The sequence below is a fragment of the Nycticebus coucang genome, chromosome 14 (assembly GCF_027406575.1).
Source record: "Nycticebus coucang isolate mNycCou1 chromosome 14, mNycCou1.pri, whole genome shotgun sequence".
Lineage (NCBI taxonomy): Eukaryota > Metazoa > Chordata > Mammalia > Primates > Lorisidae > Nycticebus > Nycticebus coucang.
The window spans coordinates 93,153,173-93,165,710 of NC_069793.1; the positions used below are offsets into that span (position 1 = coordinate 93,153,173).

At 47.0% G+C, this 12,538-nt stretch overlaps 1 protein-coding gene across 1 annotated transcript in view; it reads right to left on the bottom strand.

Moving 5' to 3' along the window:
* Positions 1-12,538, bottom strand: part of TMEM123 (transmembrane protein 123) — a 48,245-nt gene that overhangs the window by 8,364 nt on the left and 27,343 nt on the right. The gene's annotated exons all lie outside the window — the stretch shown is intronic.

Consider the following 12,538-nt stretch of genomic DNA (forward strand, 5'->3'; position numbering starts at 1 on the left):
CAGGCTTGCAACAAGCAGTTGCTGAATGGATGAATAAACTAGTGAACTCCTGAAAAGGCTTTTAAAGTTCAAGTTCTCTGCTACATCCTTCTAAGGAACTTTGAGGGCAATCAATCAGTAGCTGCACATTCCTAACCCCCCTCCCCACCCCCCAAGGCCGTGAGAATAGGTGAGTTACTCCTTGTAAGGGTGAAACCAATGCACTATGAATGGAAATACCACCACAAAATGTGGCTAGCTAGAAATTTCATACCGCTGATAATTTCCTACAGTTGGGAGGGTATTTCTGAAACTATTTCTGAAAGCTTTAAAAAAATCTAAAATACAATTTTATATGGAAAAATCATTACTGATGATTTAAAATAAAGGACTCAACACCTTCACTCATACCTGAAAATCGGAGTTTTTCTTTTTTGGTATGAAATAATATTATATACACCAAAAGGAATAAGTATTGATTATGTCACTACTCCTTCAAACAAACTTTTAATTTTTTTTTCCTTTATTGTTGGGGATGCATTGAGGGTACAATAAGCCAGGTTACACTGATTGCATTTGTTAGGTACAAACTTTTAATTTTTTTTTCATTTCCTAAAGGTTGAGTTGGTTTTCTTCTCTTGTATAAAGTATGCCACATAACCAAAAGCCAACTTTTCTGAATAATGCTATTTTATACTGTATCGTCTTTGTAATTCCACCATTTAACATTTACGACTGTGGTACGTATGTGATATCTAGGAATCAAAACTTTGGATGTATCTTTGCCGCTTTAACATGATTCAATTTATTTCTGTATTCATTTCCTCTCAAAGCTTATTTTCGAGTTTATTGGTTTCCCGTGTTGCCTATCGCTGTGGTTTGCATGTGGTTTGTCCCCCTCAAAGGTCATGATTGAAATCCCATCCCCAGTGAGGTGGTCTGTGGAGAAAGGGCCTCCTGGGAGGTGTCCAATCACGGGGCAGATCCCTCATGAGTGGCCGGAGTGGAGGACGTCCTGTAGAACGGATTATTTCCCACAAGTGGTTTGCTATAAAGCCAGGAGCCCCCTCGGGTTTTCCCTCCACAGATCCACGTCCCCTTTGACCTTCTCCTCCCTGTTGTGACACAGCAAGGATGTCCTCGCCTGAAGCCGGAGGCTTGTCCTTGAACTCCCAGCCTGCAGGACCCTGAGCTAACCTCTTTTCTTTATAAATTATCCAGTTTCAGTTATTCTTTTATGGTAACACAAAACAAACTACGACACCTATCTAGTCCTGTTTTATAGCAGCCAAATTCTAAAGGGAGAAAGAATTGACCACCTCTGCCTTCTATCCTTCCTGCAACGACACCAGCCCCCTGCCCTCACGGTTGCCTCCGTGACACGGCCACCCGGCACCAGGAAGTGATCACTTCATATATGACTGTCCCGTCTTCCGCTATTTTGGACTTATTCTTGAAGGATTCCAGTATTTATTTTTGACTTAACTGTCAAAACAGGTTAGTTTCAATAGTGGAGTTTAGCCATATGTCAGCTTTACCACTCAAATTCCTACAATGTTTCTCTCAACTCTGAGTCTCCTCTCCATGGTCTCCTCCACTAAGTATTATCTATTTTTTAAAAAGACCAAGGAATACTTTTGTGCTACAAAGACAAATTGTAATTTATCCAAGTAGATGATACAAATGCTATGAAAGTAAACTAATCTTTGCTTATTCAATTCTGAATACTCCATGAAGAGAGACAATACACTTCAGCATTAAAACCATCACCTTTTAAACTACTGAATGGCTTCTATTGTAATGAAATTAAATAAAGAAAACACAGAAAGCAAAGACTATATCACATCTTTACAACAGAATGATTGTTGCGGAGGGGAACAATCAGCACAGGGCTGCTGCTGGACTCGGCCCCACACGCACAGGCCACATGCAGCCCGCCCTGCGCTGTGACTGAGACGGGCTTCAGAGATACTGCACAAAGTCACACATGCGGACAAAAACGGGGAGCTGTGACAAGTGAGCTCTCCACTAGGCCAATCCACATACACTAAAGGAACAACTAAGAAGCTGAAAATGTCCACGAATTGATGAAACAGGCAAAAGCAGCTTTGAACGGCACCTCCTGGTTTTAAATGTGCAGTGTAAGCAAGGGTGCCGTCTTCCGGGTCAGAACTCAGACCCAAAGACCAAGTCCACTGTTGGTTTTTTTTTTTTTTGAGACAAGAGTCTCCCCATGTCACCCTCATGGGGCTTAAGTGATTGTCTTGCCTCAGCTTCCCAACTACCTGGGACTCCAGGTGCCCACCAGAATGCCCAGCTATGTTTTGACTGTAGTTGTCATTGTTGTACGGCAGGCCCAGGCCGGGCTCGAACCCGCCAGCCCCAGCGCATGTGGCTGGGGCCCTAGCTGCTGAGCAACAGGCGCCAAGCCACAGGCACCAAGCCTCCCTGTTCTTTAATCTAAGTAAACAGTCGTTTGTTTTCCTCTGCAATGATAGCAGCCCCAATCAGGTCGTCTATCCTTCTCCCCTAACTGTGGACTGGCCAGTGAGCCTCCAGAGACCAGCCAGGCAGGACTTGCAGAGGATGGAGCCCGCTCAACAGTGCCTGCCTCAGCCCCTCAGTCTCCTTCAGCCTTTGCTGAGCTGAGGCTGATGTTGCTGCCCGGGTGTTGTCATTGCGCTGGGTGTCCCCGCCCACCTCTGTCTAGGGGAGGAAAGAGGAGAACGCTTCCTTGCCTCACACCAACCTGGCAAGGATTCAGAGAACAACCTGAAAAGCCAGATAAGGGCCCCCTGGGCTGAGACACAGACACTCGGATTTGACCCAGGCCTGAAAAGCACCCCAGGCGGAGACTCTGTCCATGGTGGAGTTCAGAAGGCCGCACTGGGAGCAGACTCGACCCCCTCTGAAAGCCATGCTCATTTCCCATGAACCAAATCAGACCTCACGAACACAGCTGGCACGGGACTGCCTAAAAAGACAGCTTCCCAAGACAGTGCGGTCTGTGGTGGGGCATAACCATTTAAGGGCCAGGCGGAGAAGAGGCGGCTGATCCAAGAGCTGAGGGTAGGTTGGTGGAGGACACCCCCCACCCACCAATGAGAGCCCCACAGCTGCCATCCAGTGTCACCTGAGTGAAAGCATCACAGCCCTCAGCCAAATGGCTTTTGTCCCTTAAGCCTCCAGGCCTGATTCTGTGAGGGTCACAATGGCAGAAGGAAGGGGCAGCCGGAGGCGCATGTGGGCTCGCAGACGGGGAAATCCCAATTTCAAATCACATGTTAGTTTCATTGCTTTGACAATATCCTAACAGGAGGGATTTCCATCAACTCAACTGGACGTTCTTCTACCACACCCGTCGGTGCAGTGGGAGGGTAGAGCCGGCAGGCGGAGGGTGTGGGAGGCATAGTTGTCCGTGCTCAGGGGTAAGGGTTGAACTGCGCCCTCAAATTCCTACACTGAAGTCCTAACTAGTCCCTCATAACATGACCTTGCTTGGAAATAGTCTATACAGAGGTCATATCAAGTTAAAATAAGGCGTTAGGGTAGGCCCTAATCCATTACAGCCGGTATCCTCACCGGAAATGGAAAACCTGCAGACACACACAGAAAACCCCCTGCAAGGACGCAGGCAGAGCTCCCGGGGAAGCTTGCACAAGCCACGCAAGGACTGCAGCAAACCACCAGGGAGGTCGGGAACAGACCCCTCTCTCTCAGCTTTCAGAAAGCTGGCTCTCGCCTTCACCTCCAACTCTAACCTCCACAACTGTGAGAAGATACATTTCTGCTGCATAAGCTACCTAGTTTTTGGTCCTTTGTTACAGCAGCCCTAGCGAACGGTTACACTGAAAAAGTATTCTACTGAAAAAGTATTCTTTTTCTAGGCGGTGCCTGTGGCTCAAAGGAGTAGGGCGCCGGGCCCATATGCCAGAGGTGGCGTAACCCAGACCTGGCCAAAAACCGCAAAAAAAAAAAAAAAAAAAAGTATTCTTTTTCCTTTCATTTATAAAATACATCTGCACAATTGTATAACAGGAATTAGTCGTTCTGCTGAGTTGACTTCTTTTCAGATCTTTGAAACTAACCACTATGTATAAATTAAGTCAGTAAATACTTTGTCAAAACACTCCCAAAACTTAAATGAAACCTGAGCTCGTCAATAGTTTTCAATCAAGAGTTGTAACATCTCAGTCTTTATTCCTGGTTTCAATGGACATATTTACAGGATAAATGAAGGGAGGGTCTGTGCCAAGACCTCCATGCACCTTCCTACCCAGCAGCCGCAGCGTCCAGCCCACCAGAGAATGTGCACATGGACGGGTGGTGTCTGGCACAACAGAGAATGTGCACATGGACGGGTGGTGTCTGACAGACAGAGAATGTGCACATGGACGGGTGGTGTCCGACACTACAGAGAATGTGCACATGGACGGGTGGTGTCTGGCAGACAGAGAATGTGCACATGGACGGGTGGTGTCTGACAGACGGAGAATGTGCACATGGACGGGTGGTGTCTGACAGACAGAGAATGTGCACATGGACGGGTGGTGTCTGACAGACAGAGAATGTGCACACGGACAGGTGGTGTCTGGCACAACAGAGAATGTGCACACGGACGGGTGGTGTCTGACAGACGGAGAATGTGCACATGGACGGGTGGTGTCTGACAGACAGAGAATGTGCACATGGACGGGTGGTGTCTGACAGACAGAGAATGTGCACACGGACGGGTGGTGTCTGACACTACAGAGAATGTGCACACGGACGGGTGGTGTCTGACACTACAGAGAATGTGCACACGGACGGGTGGTGTCTGACACTACAGAGAATGTGCACACGGACGGGTGGTGTCTGACACTACAGAGAATGTGCACACGGACGGGTGGTGTCTGACACTACAGAGAATGCACACGGACGGCTGGTGTCTGACAGACGGAGAATGTGCACATGGACGGGTGGTGTCTGGCACAACAGAGAATGTGCACACGGACGGGTGGTGTCTGACACTACAGAGAATGTGCACACGGACAGGTGGTGTCTGACAGACAATGTGCACATGGACGGGCGGTGTCTGACACTACAGAGAATGTGCACATAGACGGGTGGTGTCTGACAGACAAAATGTGCACATGGATGGGTGGTGTCTGACAGAGAATGTGCACACGGACGGGTGGTGTCTGACAGACAGAGAATGTGCACAAGGACGGGTGGTGTCTGACAGAGAATGTGCACACGGACGGGTGGTGTCTGACAGACAAGAGAATGTGCACACGGACGGGTGGTGTCTGACAGACAGAGAATGTGCACACGGATGGGTGGTGCCTGGCAGACAGAGAATGTGCACACGGACGGGTGGTGTCTGGCAGACAGAGAATGTGCACACAGACGGGTGGTGCCTGGCAGACAGAGAATGTGCACACGGAAGGGTGGTGTCTGACTGACAGAGAATGTGCACACGGACGGGTGGTGTCTGACACTACAGAGAATGCACACGGACGGCTGGTGTCTGACAGACGGAGAATGTGCACATGGACGGGTGGTGTCTGGCACAACAGAATGCACATGGACGGGTGGTGTCTGACACTATAATGTGCACACGGACGGGTGGTGTCTGACAGAGAATGTGCACATGGACGGGTGGTGTCTGGCACAACAGAATGCACATGGACGGGTGGTGTCTGACACTACAGAGAATGTGCACACGGATGGGTGGTGTCTGACAGACAATGTGCACATGGACGGGCGGTGTCTGACACCACAGAGAATGTGCACATGGACGGGTGGTGTCTGACAGACAATGTGCACACGGACGGGTGGTGTCTGACAGACAGAGAATGTGCACAAGGACGGGTGGTGTCTGGCAGACAGAGAATGTGCACAAGGACGGGTGGTGTCTGACAGACAATGTGCACACGGACGGGTGGTGTCTGACAGAGAATGTGCACACGGACGGGTGGTGTCTGACAGAGAATGTGCACACGGACGGGTGGTGTCTGACAGACAGAGAATGTGCACACGGACGGGTGGTGTCTGGCAGACAGAGAATGTGCACAAGGACGGGTGGTGTCTGACTGAGAATGTGCACAAGGACGGGTGGTGTCTGACAGAGAATGTGCACACGGACGGGTGGTGTCTGGCACTGCCTCAGAAAAATACTCGTGCAGTCTGATCAGTTCCTGTTTTGTGGTAAAACTGTTCCTAAAGCCTAATCTTTCTATGATGGAATTAGAGCTTCTATTTACTAAGCTCTGCTCTCTACCTCGCCTGGTGATATTCTCCAAGCACCATGGGGACAACAGCTCAAGTCCTTGATCAGCACCGCCATTTACTTGCTGGAGTACCTTAGAAAGTAGGTTAATCCCTGAGAATCACTATCCTTCATCTATAGATGAGTGATATCACTCATCGCAGAATTAACTGAGATAGTATGTGCGGAGGTGGAGCACAGTGGATATGGCAGACGCACTCAATGAATTTTCTTTCTCCTTTTTTTTTTTTTTTTGAGGCAGAGTCTCACTATGTCGCCCTTGGCAGAGTGCTATGGCCTCACAGCTCACAGCAACCTCCAACTCTTGGGCTTAAGCGACTCTCTTGCCTCAGCCTCCCAAGTAGCTGGGACTACAGGCGCCCGCCACAACGCCCGGCTATTTTTTGGTTGTAGTTGTCATTGTTGTTTGGCAGGCCGAGGCTGGATTCGAATGTAGTGTATGTGGCTGGCGCCCTAGCCGCTGAGCTACAGGCACCATGTCGAATTTTCCTTTTTTAATCATTGATTTCAACAAATGTTCCTCCCCTTCAGCACTGTACTGTAATGTTCCCAGCCGTACTGGACGCCGGGGAGTAGGCAGTCACATCTCCCCGTTCCCGTGGTGATCACCACTACCATCTGACTCACAGCCTACTGAAGAGGATGCTGTTGGGAGTTACTTGCAGTTCACTGATGCAAATAGCCAGAAATTAAGAAGTGATTCCTGGGCTTTCTCTAGCAACCCCAGCCAGTCACTTCACTGTGCCAAGGCAAGGCTACTGTGAAGCCGTCTATTTTCTGACACAAATAGAAGTACTCCTCAAAGTCTAGATTTACTCCATCTTTGTAAAACTTAGTTGTGTTGAAATAACTTTCCTTAATTTCTATGACCTTGAGCCCAAAAATATTTTAAGTGTCATTTTTTTCCTTTCACCTAAACATTTTTCTTTTCTTTTTTTGGAGACAATTTCACTTTGTCACCTTTGGTAGAGTGCTGTAGCGTCACTGCTCACAGCGACCTCAAACGCTTGGGTTCAAGTGATTCTCTTGCCTCAGCCTCAGTGTAGCTGGGACTAGAGGCACCTGGCACAATGCCCGGCTATTTTTAGAGACAGGGTCTTACTCTTGCTCAGGCTAGTCTTGAACTCCTGAGCTCAAGCAACACTCTGAGCCTCCCAGAGTGTTAGGATTACAGGCGTGAGCCACCATGCCCAGCTACAATGCAGAATTTTTTAAAGAGCCAAGGCTTTGTCTAAGAACAACCTGGAATTAGCACAACCTATAGTGTCATAAAACACCACTGGTAAGCTCACAGTGTAGGTGAGAAGTACAGGTAGGCTCAACTGGGTCTTTGCTTAGGGTCTGGAATCAAGGGCTACCTGGGCTCATATCTGGAGGCCTGGAGAAAAATCTGCTTTTAAGCTCTTCCAGGTTGCTGGCAGTGTCCAGGTCCCCGCATCTGTAGGTCTGGGGTCCACATTTTCCTGCTGACACTCAGCTGGCGCTCCACTGCACCCCTAAAGGATACCTGTGTCCACACAGCCCCATCCCTCTCCAGAGCCAGCAGGTCTGTTCAGTCCTTCCTGAGCTTCAAACCTGACTTCTGTCACCAGAGACAACTCTTTGCTTTCAAAGGGCTTATGTGTTTACGTTCGGCCCATCCAGCCAATCTCTTCAATTTAAGGCCAACACATTAGTGGCCTTAATTACATTTGCAAAATCTCTTTTGCCAGGTGAGGTAAACATTTAAGAATGGTGTCGCCTCAGTTCACAGGGGAGGGAATTACATCAAGTTGAGGGTCACTGGAGGTCTTTTTAAGATTCTGCCTACCCCAGAGTTTTGGGTAAAGCTGAACTTGCTTTGTAAATGTGGGAGAAGTAAACTTGCTAGCTGTCAAACGGGGAAATATCACCAGACTCTCAACTAAATTCACAAGTTCAAAAGGGAAACAGAATTACCCCCAACCATAAGCAAGCTGAAGCTCTCTTTTATGAATTTACTGAGTATGTCTGGTATTTTTTGGAGGCTACAAAAATTTTCAATATGCTTTCAATTTAATAAGGGTCATGTTTCAAACTCAAGTCACGCACCTTGTGTACCTGTACACAGAGTAATCCAACAGTGTGAGGCAAGAGAGCCTCCCTCTCAAGGAGGGAGGAATTTTATTTATTTATTTTTGCAGTTTTTGGCCGGGGCTAGGTTTGAACCCACCACCTCCGTCATAAGGGGCCAGCGCCCTACCCCTTTGAGCCACAGGCGCCACCCCTTAACAGAGTCTTAAATGATCCTCTGGCAACAAATCACCAACAGTTAGAAAGTCTCTGCCTCCATCAGCTTAGCTTCTTAAATTCCCCAGGGCAACTGTGTGCGTCCAGCCTGTGGCTGAACTGTGGCTCCTCTTCAGCTTTCCTTTCAATATATTCCAAACCAGCATTAACTACCCTTGAAGGTATGAATATCACAGCCAGTGTCTACTGAGCAGTTAGATGGCTGAATGAAGAACAGATCTATTAATCTAAGAGGAGAATCCAGTGTCTGTCTATGAACAGAAACAGTCAGCGTGTGCAACGGAAGTGCCCAGTGTGACGTCTGCAAGGTGGTTCCCCGGCACCTCTCCCCGGAAGGCAGATTATCAATTCTGTCCCTCAGCTACTCAGTATTTCTGCTAGACTTAGAGGGCGCTTTTCTGGGCTGGGCAGAAAATGAACTGTTTTGCCCTCGCTTTAAGCCTTGAAATATTAATGCCGGAAATACATTTTAAGCAACTCTGACAATTCTTATTTTCCATTCCGCTTCCATACTGAAGTAGGAGATAATAATTTCTACGTAGAAAGATTCACAAATACACATGACACGCATTAGGACACTGTCTTAACAACTGTTTGCCCCTCCAGGTCCCTCAGCCCCACCACCTGGCCCAGCCTGCTCTCTGCCCTGAGAGATGACACTTGGAAGCTACACAACCCTTGCCTCCCAGGCTTCTGGTTGGGTTTGACCGAAGAGAAAACAACAGTATTAATGTTTTATGTTCCTCACGATGCTTACTGGCTTCTATTGTTAACTAGACTCAAAGGACAGATCTGCCTTGGAATAGGACCACCAAGCTGAGTCCTGTGTGCTCCACAGGTATACCTGTCCCATCAGTACTTATTTAATGAATAGGTACAGTGCTCATTCTACACCAACACTGTTCTAAATGCGTATTCTATAAACATTGGCCATTTTCCTGGTAACCCGAGGTGGCTGACGTTCCTGGCATCCCCATTTTGCATATGAAAGTAAGGCATAGAGAGGGTGAGTAACCTGCCCAGGGCTGCAAACTATTATAGTAAGAGGAGAAACCATGATTGAATTCAGGCAGTTTGGACAAAGAGCCCTGCACTTTGTCACTAGTAGGCTGCCAGTCACAAAGAGCGGTGCCCCAAACCTTTGGTTGGGACGGCGGGAGAAACATGTCATGGCTCCAATACTAACCTTTAACATGTTGCTGGCTAAGAATGAGAAAATTAGTGCATAAAATACATTTTAGGTGACAAAGTGACAGCATAAACCAGCTCAGAATTACTCCAATTATTTTACAAACCTCAGCTGGGTATGTCCCAAATACAACAGATGTTCCAAACTAGCATGTAAGAAATACTGCCAACCTTTCTCATTGTAAAATCCACACAAAACAGTGACAAGGACAGTGTCTCATACTCTTAAATACCATGTCACTGTCACAGCAGGGCTAAAATGTGTGCGAAAACATGTCTGAAATATTCTGAAATAACATTCTTAGAGCTGTATTTGCAACCTTGAAAGGCAGTGCAGCTGCAGCTGTCAGTCACAGAAGATTTATAGTCTCAACATGGAGAATATGCGTGTGTAATGCGCAGCTGCCACACAAGAATTTGGTCATTAACAAGCTCAACACGCCACAACAAAGAGAAATTCAGTCAGCAAAAAAACCGTCTGCTCAGATGTCAGCACAAAAGAAATCCCCAGAGATGACAACTGGACAGCTTAGTATCCAGCAATAAATAATTTCAATTCCTTGTAGAAAGGCACTAGGAAACCTATCGGTAATATTTAATACCAAACATTTTTCTTTTCTCGCAAAACAAAGGAAAAACTCAAACTCTGCAATTACTAAAAATACACCCTTGTTTCATGTTAGAAATGGCACCAGATGGAAGACAAGTCACCTGGGAAAGCGGGAAGACAATACATTTGCTGCATGCAGTCACCACGCAGGTGGCTTTTCCTATTTTTAATTTTTGAGAAATTTCACATGAGTTCTATGGTAACACTTGAGAGGTGGGTTTGTTCCCCCAAGTTACAGAGAAAACGGACTTAGAAGGTTAAATAAATGCACCAAACTGTGGTTGGAGGTGGCAGTGAAGACACCTTTACATAGCTTTTTGGATTCCTCTAAGACGGGTGCTCCTTTCACTATTTTACTCTTTCCTGATGAAAATACACTTAAATTTCTAGAGTCTGCCACATTTAGTGTTAATGGTAGGTCCTGATGACATTAATTTTACCACTGACCATCTTCACTGCACTACAATCTCCACCAGTAAATAAATGTACAGGGTGGTACCTGTGGCTCAGGGAGTAGGGCACCAGTCCCACATACCAAGGGTGGCAGGTTCGAACCCGACCCTGGCCAAAACTGCAACCAAAAAAATTAATTAATTAAATGTACACATTTTATCACAAATGTTGATGACAAAGTAATAGCTTCTCAGATTTTTTTTGGGGGGTGGGGGAGGAGTGGACAGAGTCTCACCGTGTCACCCCGGGGACAGTGCTGTGGCGTCACAGCTCACACTGACCTCAAACTCTGGGGTTTGAGCAATCCTCTTGCCTCGCCTCCCGAGTAGCTGGGACTACAGACGCCTGCTGCTGTGTCCCTCCTCAACTGCATTCCTCTCAGAACAACCAGGATGTGAACCGAGAGTCTATCATTCTCATGTGTTTTTTTTTTTTGTGGTTTTTGGCGGGGGCTAAGTTTGAACCCGCCACCTCCAGCATATGGAACCGGCGCCCTACTCCTTGAGCCACAGGCACTGCCCTTCATGTATTTATTTTTACTTCACACTATTTCTAAGCAATGTTAATGCTGTTTTTGTATGTTTAAATTGTATGTAACATCATGCAAAAACATATCGTGTTATTTGCTTTTTTTTTTTTTTTGGTTTTTGGCCAGGGCTGGGTTTGAACCTGCCACCTCCGGCATATGGGACCGGCGCCCTACTCCTTGAGCCACAGGCGCCGCCCCATGTGTTATTTGCTTTTTGGACTCAGCGTTACATCTAAGGATTTCATTCTTGCTGACTTCTATGGCTCCATTGCATTTTCTCACAGTACTTAAACTTTTTATTCAAAGAGTTACACCTTAAGATGTTTTATGCTCCTGTGAGTCTGACTACATGCAATCATTAATTCCAATACCTTTCTGAACAATCTACTCAGAACACAGCTGAAAGGCAAAACATGCTTGGTTATAAGAGAGGCTCTATTCCCTTCGCCCCTCAGAACCCACAGCTCCTGACTCAACAATCCCACTTGCAGGAATCTAGCTAAATCCTACATCAAACCGCTAAAGGTGTATGTGTATGTTCACTATAGCACTCTTCAAAAGAGTAAAAATACCCACTATTGAGGGAACAGTTGAGCCAACTATGGTCTACCCATACTATGGAACATAACACAAACACTAAAATGGATGGGACACAGCAATACCTACTGTGGGCGGTGTAAAGTATGTCCACAAATTCTTTGATGTGCCTCCCTTCAGAAGGTGAAGCCTCCTTCTGTTTCCCTGGCAGGTGGTCCTGACTTCGAGACTCTTCTTACAGAGAACATGGTAGAAGCAATCAGTGCTCTGTGACTTCTGGGCGAGGTCATGGCAAGGTCAGCTTCCACCTGCTCTCCCCAGGGCTCCTTGGGGAAGCCTGCCACCACAGTGAGACACCCAGCAGCCTGGGGAGCCCCCTGTGTGGAACTGGGGCCCCTCACTAACAGCCAGACCTGTGAATGAGTCTCCGTGGAACTGAATCCCTGAGTTCTAGTTAAGCCTCATGCCATGACTCAAATCTGACCCAGCTAAGCCACTACCCAACTCCTGACCAACAGGAACCATGAGGTGATTACTTTTAAAGCACCAGGCTCTAGGGTTCTGCTCTGTAGCAATACATAACTAATAATGTACTAACACACACAATTCAAGAATTCACAGTTCAGTCAAAAAAGCAAGTCGGACAACATTCTGCATAGCCTGTTTTGTATATTCACACCAGTGAACAGTAATTAAGCTTTTA